The sequence below is a fragment of the Astatotilapia calliptera genome, chromosome 7 (genome assembly GCF_900246225.1).
Source record: "Astatotilapia calliptera chromosome 7, fAstCal1.2, whole genome shotgun sequence".
Taxonomy (NCBI): domain Eukaryota; kingdom Metazoa; phylum Chordata; class Actinopteri; order Cichliformes; family Cichlidae; genus Astatotilapia; species Astatotilapia calliptera.
The window spans coordinates 54,418,658-54,430,977 of NC_039308.1; positions in this window are offsets into that span (position 1 = coordinate 54,418,658).

The following is a 12,320-nucleotide window of genomic DNA, read 5'->3' on the forward strand; positions in this document are numbered from 1 at the left end:
AGCCCAACAGAGCATGCTTTTTAGTTACTGAAGACAAAACTGAAGTGAGAGAGAGAGAGCCACAAACAAGCAGCAACTGAAAGCTGCAGTAAAGGTTTGGCAGAGGATCTCACGTGAGAAAACACCGCATTTGGTGATGTCCATGGCCTCTAGACTTTGGGCATTCATTGACTGTCAGAGATTTTCATCCAAATATTAAAAGTCAGTCTTTATATTTAAAACAATGTTATTTTGTACATTTAACATGACACACAAAGTATAAAACAGTTCTGCACCTGTTTACATTCATTGATACCTTGTCATAGAATTTTCTATGGAATTTTCTGAAGTTCTTAGTACATCTGAGGCAAATAGCTTTGATGTATCCACTGAAAAATTGGGACGCTAACTGCAATAAAATTTACTGCAAAGAAAACAGATAACATATCCCCACCTAGTGGCTTACATTTGGTGCTACAACACTTAATGTGAACACCCCAAGCCACCAAGCACTGCTGCTTTCTGTGGATTTAAGGTGAATATATTGTGTTGTATAGATATTTTGAAAGGCAAGTGCCCCATCCTGCAATTTAAAAGGAAGCGGTGTGGATTTTAACCAAATTTTACCGAGTTTTCCTTTTGGATTTGCTCAACCGCTCCCAAAAGTTTCATGAAAATTTGCCTCTTAATTTATGTATCTCTTGTTCTGCGAGATCAAACAGCATTCCCCGCTTCGGTAGGGGAATGATGGCTGATTTCTGACATTAGTAACTGAACAGTTTCTGTGAATGATACTGGAAAACACCTCTGTTTTTTCTGGCTAACAAGTAAAAATGCTTGCTTTTGTGAATTCGTTTTTTCTTTCCTTTTTCTTTCTGTTTTGACACACTGTGATTATAATTTATTTGTGAATCAGTGCCATTAACTCATTGACTTATACAGTATTCCATAAACACAATTTACATGTTTATTGTGAACAATGGCCCATAACAGCATTAGGTTGTTTCAGAGGCTTTGCAAAATATCTCCTCATCCTACATATGGAAAGAATGCAGCACTTGGCCATGATTCATTAACTTCACCTTCGGGCAAAAAGGCTTTTGGTTTGGCCTGAATCTCAAGCGCTATACCCTATATTTATGAAGGGCCTCTCACTCGATGGCAAAAACAACACTTTCATAAATATTACATTACGTGACAAAGCTAGATAATTAATACTGTTATTTTGTTTGTCCTTTTTTGCATTTGCAAAGGAAAATTTCCTCTAACCAACAAGTCCAGTGTCACTGTTGTCTCTGAACAGCTTAGAGCTTCTTGTAGCTCAGGCTTTCATGTTTATAGATTCCTACACAAAGCTTGTGGAAATTGTCATTTTCCAAAATCTAGTAAATACACTCTGTCACTCACAGCACCACCAAAACTAATGATTGTGAAATTAGTTTCAGAGCAATCAGGAGCTCCCCTGCTAAGACCCACTGTATCCATATGCATGAAATTGCTTGTGTTAATACATGCTATGAATCGTGGGTAATGCAGTGAATAATTCTGACTGCATGCAATAATGCCATCTTCTATTAGACTGGGGACTGTTGTGAAGCTGGAGCCCTGTGGCAATATGCTTGTAAATGGCCATGTATGGATAATTAAGCATTACTCTTGAACATTAAAACTTGCTTATTTCAGAGAGCTGCAGGCAGTGAAGAGCTCTTATTGGACTCATCACTATTTTTGGTGTTTCCTTGTAATGTGTTCTCATTAGTATTAGTATGCAAGAAAATGTGAACTTTTGGATCCCTTTTTACTGTATCCTGAAAATGGCTTTCATTAGTGTCGGTGTATGACCAAATGTTGGCTTTGTAAAACATTTTTAAAAATGCGCTTTCTAGTTGTAGTTCTGGGAAACCTGCCTGTTTGTGAAGTGATATGTAAATCTGTGTGAAAAATGCTCTGGTGTGTAAGACTTATAGCTTAATATGTTGTCTTTTTAAAAAATCTATTTTATCTTACAGTGAGTAAAAAAAATATTTAAACATACATGTCTTTTAAAAGGGAAGCTATTATGCTCATTTCTGAATCCGTAGTTGTATTCTTGGACCCTGCTAGAGTAGCTTTGCATGATTCACTGTTTTAATGATAAATTAATCCTTAGAAAGGTTATGGTGGGCCTCGGTGTAGCGCCTCACTTTGTCCACTTTCTGAAATGAGCTGTTTTAGTTTCTCTCCCTTTAATTCAGTTTTCTTTTGATTGGCTCCCCCTGGCAAGCAAGATTTAAACAGCAGTGTGCATGACATGACCGTTCTAGTCTCACTGACATCAGTGTGAAACTCAGTGTGAAGTTTGAGATTTTGGTTCGCAGGGATAATTTGTACATGTAGTGGCCTTTTATTAGAAACTTTAGCATGTTTATGAGCATTCTCCCCCAATGTAACACTATATATACTCACGGACCACTTTGTTAGGTACACCTGTGGAGAAGAAAAGTGATTTATGTGACTTTGAATGTGGCATGGTCATTTGTGCCAGATAGTCTCATCTCGATATTTCAGAAACTGCTGATCTGTAGGGATTTTCCCTCACAGTCATCTCTCGGGTTTGCAGAGAATGGTCTAAAACAGGGGTGCCCAATCCCAGTCCTCGAGATCTACTATCCTGCAGCTTTTAGATGCATCCCTACTCCAACACAGCTGAATCAAATGGTGTGATTACCTCTTCAGCATGCCATCAAGTTTGGCAAAGGCCTGATAACAAGCCATTCAGTTGATTCAGGTGTGTCAGAAGAAGGGTGCGTCTAAAAGCTGCAGGACGGTAGCTCTCGAGGACTGGGATTGGGCACCCCTGGTCTAAAATATCCAGTAAGCATCATCACTTCTCTGGGTGAAAATACTTTCTTGATGTCAGGGGTCAGACTCCGTCGAGCTGATTGAAAGGCAACACTGACTCAAATAATAACTTATTAGAATCAAGCGTATGTAGAAAAGCATGTCTGAATACATAACACGTCATACCTTGAAGCAGAAGACCACACCGGACACCATTTCTGTCAGCTTAACACAAACACAATTGCGGTTTATTTCAAACCTCACGCAAACACGGGGAGAACATTCAAACTCCACACAGAAAGACCCCGGCCTGATGGTGGAATTGAACTCAGGACCTTCTTGCTGTGCGGCAACAGTGCTAACCACCGTGCAACCGTTTGTCTGTGATTTGAACCAGGGGAACAAATTGTGGTCAGCCTGATATTATTTGTATCCCACTGTACCTTTACTGTAGAAAGAGCTAACATCTCCAAAATGTCAGGAGTAGTTAGTCATTACAAGAAGTGTTCGTGAACTAAAAATCAAAAATGTGGGATACTGTTTGTCCGTGATTTGGAGAGCCCAGCGTGTGCTCCCGACGCAGGGAAACTAATTCTGTCGGGGAGACCTACCTTGGCACAGGGAAGATATGCTTCACCATATTTTCTAGTCTTTGGCTTGGAAGGAAGTTGGTTTGGAAACATATTTGGCGATGCTTTATCTCCTGCTTTGCGTTTGTGTGGGAGCCCCGTGAAAATCCTGTCCATTATGCTAGCAGTGTCCAAGCGTTCTTTTTTTTTTCCTTTTCGTACCGCGCCCCCCCTGCAATGGCTCTGCACCCCCCCTAGGGGGCTAGCCCCACACTTTGGGAACCTCTGGCTTAAAACACGAAGTGGTACCTGGTACTAGCTACTATTGATATGAACTCACTAAAATTAGACAACAGATGATTGGAAAATGTTGCCTGGTCGAAAGTTTCTCAATTTCTGCTGCAACATTGGGGTGATAGGGTCAGGATTTGGTGTAAACAACATGAAAGCATTTATCCATCCTGCCTTGCATTAAAAGTTCAGGCAGCTGCTGCTGATATAATGACGTGAGGGATGTTTTCTCTTTAATATTTGCACTCCTTAGTACTAACTGAGCATCATATGAATGCCGCAGCCTACCCAAGTGTTGCTGCTGACCGTGTCCAGCCCTGAGTTCATCATTCTCGAATGGCCTGCACAGTAACCAGATCTCATTCCAATAGAACACTTTTGCTCAGTTTGGGAAGCCTGAATTTCTTTCAGTTCAGTGTTTTTCATTTCTTTCTGTTTTAACTAGGGACTGACAACAGGCTGGTGTAGTGCAAATCTTGGGGCAGTTTTATTTTAAAACTTAACATTAAGGGACGGTGTTTCATGAGTGGAAAGGGCCACAGCATTGTCTTTTAGCATTATATGTGGCGACAGACTCTAACTAAGTAAACACAGCTTTTACTGAATATGTGATAGGGTTTGAAAGCTGCAGCTAAGTCGGTGTTTAAATGTTTAACCTAGTCTTTTTTTGTTTCTTTGTTAGATCTGTGTGTGAACCGCTTCTTCCATTTCAAAGTAGATGCTTAATGAAGGTCACATATGTTGGGATGGAAGGAGATTAAATCTGAGGTTAATTTTTCCTTAATTTTGTGTCACATAAAAATACGTTTTACATCACCTTTTGTTGTTTTAATTTATAGCATACAGTGAAGATGTCTACAAAGATGTCTACAAAGAGAGGCATCTTTACAGCATTATTTGCAACATCAGGAGATGAAGTTGTTTTGCGGCCCATTTTCTCTGTTAGTTTCTTTTGTTTTAAATCTTTTAATTACTATAATATTTGTATCTATTGTTATTATAGCAGTACTTCCATATAAATACTGTTTTTTCCTAATCTTCCTCTGTTTTACATGTAGATGAAGCAGCTGAATGAACCTGAAAAGTCCTCTGTCAGGAACTACCCATCACTCATTAAAATGACAATCCTATTAGGTTTGTAATGGGAACAGAGTTTAATGTGGCTTAGAAGATGATTTAATGTGACTTAAGGAAAAGAAAGCAATCAGGCATGTTGTAGTGTTCAGCGACAGTCTGCATTTATCTATTATGCATTATCATTACGCATAGCCTGTGGCCAGCTCGTGTGTTTGTTGAACTTGAGGAGAGCGACCGAGTAGATCTCAAATTATTCGTTTTAGTGCTGGTAGCAGAGGAGAAGTGAGATGTTAGACCACATTTAAACATAAGAGGGTTAAAAAAGAGAAAATATCAATAAAACATCAAATAGAAAGAATAGTGTTACTTTTCTACTTCTTGTAGGCATTTTTAAAGTGCATTTTCATACTGTAAAATACCCAATAGATGAATGTTGTTTGTGTAAATAACATGCTAGATAAAACTGACATGAGTTTGAGAGGAGGAGGAGGAGCTGTAGAGCAGCAGGGGAGAGATGTGTGCACCAGAATTACTTTGCTTCATTGAATACACAACATAGCTGTGATGCCTGTGCTCTTTCAAATCCATATGTAAACCATTTCCCTCCTCCTTTCCTCCCTCTTAAAACCTCCGGCTCATTAGTGTTGCCTTTATGACATAGCTTTACCTAAATGCCGTGGATTTTTCCAGTCTTTTTCTCACCCGTTCTCATGCTCACACTCAGGTCGGTGGCCGTTTCAGCGGCATTTCTCTGCAGAGATAGCTTCTTCATTAACACACACACACACCACAGCAGAGTGATTTAGCTATGGTAGATGCCATAGACCTTTGATCTTTGTTGTAAATGAGCCTCAAAGTTCACACACAATCAGTTATCATGGAAACGCCAGAATACAAGTACTGTAGATACATGTTCAATTTGAAATACCTTAACAGCAAACTTGTTGAAAGATTATGAAAACAGTGAAGAGACAAATAGCTTCCAGTACTCCTGTTACACCACAGAGCTACTTTTCCCTCCCAATAAGAACATTCTTAAGTGACAGAAAATCCATTTACTTAACTACCCTGTTGAGGTACAACTTTAGTAAGTATTTCAAGGTGCCTAATACGTTCTCTTCTTCCAATTCCCTCAACAGTAGAGGTAATTGTTATACTAAAGACAACATAAAAATACTGCTTATGCACACTAATGCATACCCATGAGCAATCTAATACGAAAATATGTGATTCTAGTCATTACAGACACCATTTTTCATTTACTCTGATGCACTTTGCTAAAACCACATCTGTGTTTTATGTAGGATTTTTACTGTGAGACTTTTACAGGCTACCTCCGAGTCCACGCATGTATAAAGAAGACACACAAGGGCCGTACACACAGAGAGCACTCTTGCCTTTCACTGTGTGTTTGCTTGTTCCAAAGTTTTAGCGTTATAAATGTTTTATTTTGAAAGTACAATCTAATGCCTTCTAAACAATAAAAAGAGAGTCCACAAGGGGGCAATGTAGCTACTGATAAAGTCCCTGTCCAAACAGGACATTTAAAGTAATAATGTCATGCCTTCACCTTTGTCACATATAAACACTGATATGATGAGGCAAGTTCAAGTTGTTGCATTTCATTTTATGCATTTGTATGTATCTGCAATTATCCCTGATCATCTAAAATAAATATATACAATTTAATAAATTGAATTAATGTCATTTTTCTCATTGTATAATAAGCCAAACACATACGGGACGCGTCATTTAGCCCGAGAAGGCAGGAGAATCACACATCGACTAAAATCTTGAAGAGTAGTGGCTGAACGCTGTGATGGGGTGGGGCGTGGGGGGTGATGCTTTCAGTCTTCCAACTGGCTCCTGCATTTTACAGAGAGTACTTTAGGGTGGGAAGTTTTTCCTGTTTATCCGTTCAGTGGAAAATAATATCCTGCAAAAAAACCCAATAAGATTCTGTCTTTGAACTCACTAAGAGTTTTTCTTCCCCACTGGCTCGGGCTCTTTGGGAGGAATGAGGGTGAGCAGCTTGACGAAGGACTTCCCATCAGCCGCCTCCAAACCTCCACACATGTTTCTGATAGACCTCCACAAACCCCAGTAATCTGAGGGCAGCTCATTCAGAGAAAGAGGGAGTGATAAAAAAAAAGGGGGGGGGGGGGGTGAGGAGAAGAGTAGGAGATATAAGAGGGAAAGATGGTCCAAAAAGCAAAGTGGGAGCAGGCCAAAGGGGAGGGAGGATGAAAGGAAACGTTTGAGTATGTAGCGGTTATTTGGCTTCTCTAGAGGCGGCATTGTAGGCTTCTCAATTTAAAATGGCAGGCTTGTGTTTTTTTCCTTCTGAGCCAAATCCTTTGAGTTAACTTCATCCAGTCTACGCAGTATTTTGTGTATCTAATATTGACGTTATTAGACTCCTGTGTTGCTTCATGTATTATCCCCAGCTGTTTTTGCTTTGAGGAAAATGAAGGATAAGGGACGGGCATCCCAAATCCAGATTGACAAATCCAGACCACTCAATTAAACGCAGCCCTTTTTTTTCAGTGTGTGAATCTTGATATTAAAAATCAACAAAACATGCTGGTAAAGTATTTCTCTGTGTTATTTTGCACTTCCTTTTTATGAATGCCTCTCTGTGTTCATACATCTGTGAAAAATGCTTTATAGTTGTTAAAGCTGTCTATCAGAGACGCCACATTTGCAGACCGACAGTCTCTTGGGAGGAACACCACACACGCAGTTCTTGCCGGTGTCTTAAACACAATATAATCCTTCACACCTATTTTCTTCTTGTCCCTCATAAATCAACGTGAAACCTGTGCAGACAGACAGGCAAGTGTAAACACCTGTTGTGGTGCTTGTTGCTGTTTTCCCATGAGATGAGTGAGTAGAGGTGTATAGTATAGGGGTGGCAATAGGGGAAGGAGGAGGTGTTTTGAGATTCTCGCTGGGAGAGAGGAGCCGGAACAGACTGTGAAATCAAAAGCAGCAGGCTACCAAGGAAGCCTCAGCTGGAATGAGTCACTCACAAAAAGTTACTCTCCTGAGCGCAGACAGGTTGGTGCAACCCCAACGCAGGAGACCAGAGTCGCTCACCGGGCCTCCTCTAACCTCTGTCTATCCCTTCACAAAGGAGACTAAGACTGCCATAAAATAGCTGCAACAGATTTGCCTTTTTGTCCCCTTTTAACTGGCACTGACAAAAACTCAGCTTGCATAAATGCCACAAACACACACAACTTTTTTTTCCAGCAAAATGAAGACAGTAGCCAAGAATTTCAGAACATGAATGTTAAAATTGTTGTCTAAAGCACGTAGATTGTGTCAGTTTGATAAAATCCAATAAAAATTGTGGAGTCCTGGGTTCAAATACGTGGCTCAAAATGAAATCACTGTATAATGTCAATAAAGAGCTGCAGAAAACTAATTAAAAATAACAGTTACATGTAAAGGAAACAAAGGAACGTAACTATGTTAGGAAATATGACAGTAGGATAAAACATAAAGGATTAGTAGCTGACATTTTAATATTTCAGTGTGTATTGAGCAAATTGTGGCTCTGAATAGGATTATCTAATGGAAACAGCTGATTTCTTTGTGGTTAAATATATTTTTGCGTCAGTCTTTTAAAGGCCCTTCATAATGCCAGCTATTTAATTTACATGATTAGACACACATTCCTAAAACACAGATCTGGTTACTTTATTTAAATTCATCCTAACTAATCTTCCGGAAAAATAAATATTTCAAGATACACTCTGTTCCTCATAAACTCACATTCGGCACATGAGGTTAAGAACAGGAGACAGAGGGTGAAATTTGCACAGGGATTTTAGAGAGGTGAGTTTCTATAATTTTATATAATATTCTATACACGGTGGAGAATTATTACAGATACATTCCTGTGTACAAGTTTAGTTAAAGCTGCAGCACAGTATCACATCATCACAGATTAACTGGTAAATATTCCAACTTTCTGGTGACACAGTGTTAACTACACAAGAGTAATAATGTATAGTCATGCTGTTGTTAAAGAGTTATGGAATCCAAAGTATGCTGAAGTTGGCACGGAGCGTAGGTCAGCTGGCTACCCGTCTTCTGAGTTTGAGAAGGAGAGTGAGGTCAACTAGCTGCAGGACAGAGTGATACTGCAAACACAGACACAGAAAACATAAACAGGAGACTGACAGTTTTGCCTAAGGTAGGGGGGGAAAGTAAGTCTGAGTGTGTTCAGATGCGCTTTGTTTCTGAGGGTGGAGGAGTATGTGTGCACATGGCTGTGTTTAGGGCCTTAAGGCTTGTTTAGCTGACCTCAGTGAAAGCAAACCTCATGACAGAAGGTCTGGCATTGTCTGTGTGCCCGGGCTGCGCTGGAGCCAGACGGTCTGCCGGCCACCAGCTTTGCTTGCTTATAACGGCTGAGAACATCCGATCCCCTTGGGGAGGACAGGAGGGGAGGAGGGAGAGGAGGAGGTGGTGGTGGTGGTGGAGGTGGGGGGGTCTACTGCACCACTCGCCACTTCGCTCTCTGTCTTTATCTTTGCTCTTTAGACAAGGAACAAGCATTAGCCAGGTCCTCAACTAGTATGTTTATTATGCATGTGCGTGAGTGTGCGTGAGTGTGCGTGCATGTGTGTGCAGGAAAAAGAAAACAGTAAGGGATGTAGAGTGAAAGGAGGAGAAGTTGGGATATATGGAATGGAAAATTGTGTCCATGAGAACAGCACGCATACACACACAGTCAGAAAAACGAGCTGAATTTTCTTCAACTTGATTTGGCCTTTCGTAGAAAAAAGTTTCCAACACAGGCAATCACATTAAGTCTCAGTGTCAAAGTATTTAACTGATGAGTGTGTGTATGTGTGTGTCCCCTTTTATCCTGTCCAATTCACTTCCATTAATTCATCAATCACACACAGAGAAGGCTGGAGCCTTGTTCCCTGACAGAAACAAATGGTCTCTAATCACCTCCAGACGCCCATGTCCAACCATGACAGAACACTTCCACTCCTCCTGAGCTGCGTATTCACAGTGCCCGTCCAGCAAAACTTTTTAACGGACTCCCCACGTGGACCTGTTCTTGAAAAGCCCATGAAATAAATATGGAACATTTTTAATGTTTATAGATTGCATAACTTCTGGGTGGAGTATTTTCCCCTCTTAAGCGTCTCAAAATAGTAAGATGTCATTCTCCGTGTGCGCGGCACGGTCAAAAGCAAACATTTTGGTGGAAGGGTAGACGAATGTTACCTCTGCTGCTTCAACTTTCTGTTCATAAGTCAGCGTGGGAACAGGCAGCCAGCTCAGTGACTCCATGGAAAACTGAGGCAAGAGGAGGACATACTCTTCCAGAGCACAGATCCGTGTGGTGGGAAACGCCAACCTGAAAATAATGAAGGAGGAGATATATAAAGCAGAAAGGCTTTGGCTCAGTGTGATATATATATCACCTATACACCCACAATCACTGTTGATGCAGTGAGGATTTTTATAATAATGCGTTCTTAATGAGTTGGGTGGATATACAGAAAAAGAACAAGCATAACAATGACTACAAACGTATTACACAATTAGAGATTAATTTCTTTTTGATGAGAACAGAATGTGAAAGGTCTACACGCTGTTGGTTATTTGGAAAACTGCAGACAAGCATGTCTGTGTTGGTTGCATACTCAAAATCCTTCACTCTGAATAGCTAAGACATACACAAACTGATACAAACACAATATCAGGAAATATGTTCTGCAAAGTAGTGCATACTTTTTTTTTTTTAAGTCGCTGGATTTACTTTCACTTGGTTATGTTTTCAAATGGGAAATATTTCCTCATTCTCCTGGTCCGTTTGTTGTAACAAAATGTTTTTAAACCCCTGACATTTTTAGAGCATTTCCCCATCGCCCAACTCCTTACAGCACGGTGGAACATATCCAATAATATTACAGTGTCTGTGCCCACATAAAAAATGGAAAGTTGTTACATTGTTGAGCTATTGTTTTTTCAGGGTGATAATAAATGTCTGTGAGCTCTACTTCAGATGTTAAGCAAACACCTGCGAGATAAGCGCGGCAAGCTCCACCACACTGAGGCCCATCGAAGAGGAGAATGACCTTGATGCTGCAGCTCTGAAGCAGCAGTCACCAGCTTTTTGCTAAAGCTATCACTCCAGGAGAATAACAAGCTTGTTGCTGGTTATTTCTGGAGGAAATTCTACTAGTATCTACATATTTTGCAATTAGGTAATGTAAGCATGTTTAAATGTAAATGCAGACGAGGCATATCCAAATATTGCTGGTACTGGTATCAAATCAATACTAATATACGTGATAGGATTGATATCCTTAAAGGTCATTATGTAGCTCACTGAATTGTGTTACTTATTTTTCTTGTTTGTTCTTGTATGAACTTTTTCGTGTTCACTGTTGCGTCTATTTTATTTAAAGCCTATTATGTTTAAACAACAGAAGCTGACCCCAAAGTGCTTTTCAGACAGACACATTTACCTTCCAGGTCTCCAGAAACACAAGTGCTTTGCTGTCTTAACTAATCACAGTAATTTAGCTGTCATTAAAATGGGTCCAGATCTTGCAAATTGATGATGATTCATCTCATAAATCAAAACACACTTCTCTCCCGTAGATGAGCTACCTTTGTAGGTTAAAACTATGGATGTCAGTATTGGCATTGGCAGTACTGACCCTGTAGTTACTTGGTATGGGATTGATGCCAAAATTTGCAGTATTGACTGTCACAAATTTCCCCAACTCTTGTTGCTGTGTTACTTCTTTCTGTGTCACTAACTGAAGATTTCTCTTTCATATTGTTTTTGTTTTAAACCCTAAATACCCTGTAGCTTATCTGCACTGGAAACAGCGAGCAGTCATCTGCTGCCCAGATCTCAGTGTGTGTGTGTCCGGTAGCCGGCTCCTCACTACACAATTACACCACAGAACAAGGCCCAAACAACTGCACATCTGGGGCCCGAGCTGGCTTCCAGCCACGAGTTCTCTTTTCTCCCTCTCCCCCATGTGTACATTACAGCTCGCTGTAAACGAACATTTTCATTCTAGCAGCCTGAAATGCTGCTTATAAGGACATTCTTTGTAGACTGATGTCAAACAAAGTTTAGCATGTTGGAGCATTTTTCTTCGGGGCAAATGCTGGGTTTTTTTGTTTGTCTTTTTTGGGGGGAGTGTGCTTTAAGCAAGAAAAGCAAGAATATCCAGCACGTCTCTGTCACAGCTACCATGCTGCTTACATGAACACAAAAAGTCAATTCAGGGGTGACATCATTGACCTGGCGTTTTCCAGGTCAGTGATGCATAAATGCATAAATGCATCACAGATATTTTTCTTAAAGTTCCAGATCTAATGCTTGCCCTTTCATCTCTGCCATTTAAAACTGTGAAACAAACTGAATATTGTGTCTCCAATCAGCATGGCAATCTTTCTGATTTCAGATCTCACATCAACGGTACAATTGTAAGCAGGCAAATACTTTGGTTTGTCACGAGAGATGAGGGCATGACGTCTTTTCTTTTTTCCAGTGACGTTTTCAAGTGAATTCCTAACATTTATGATGAT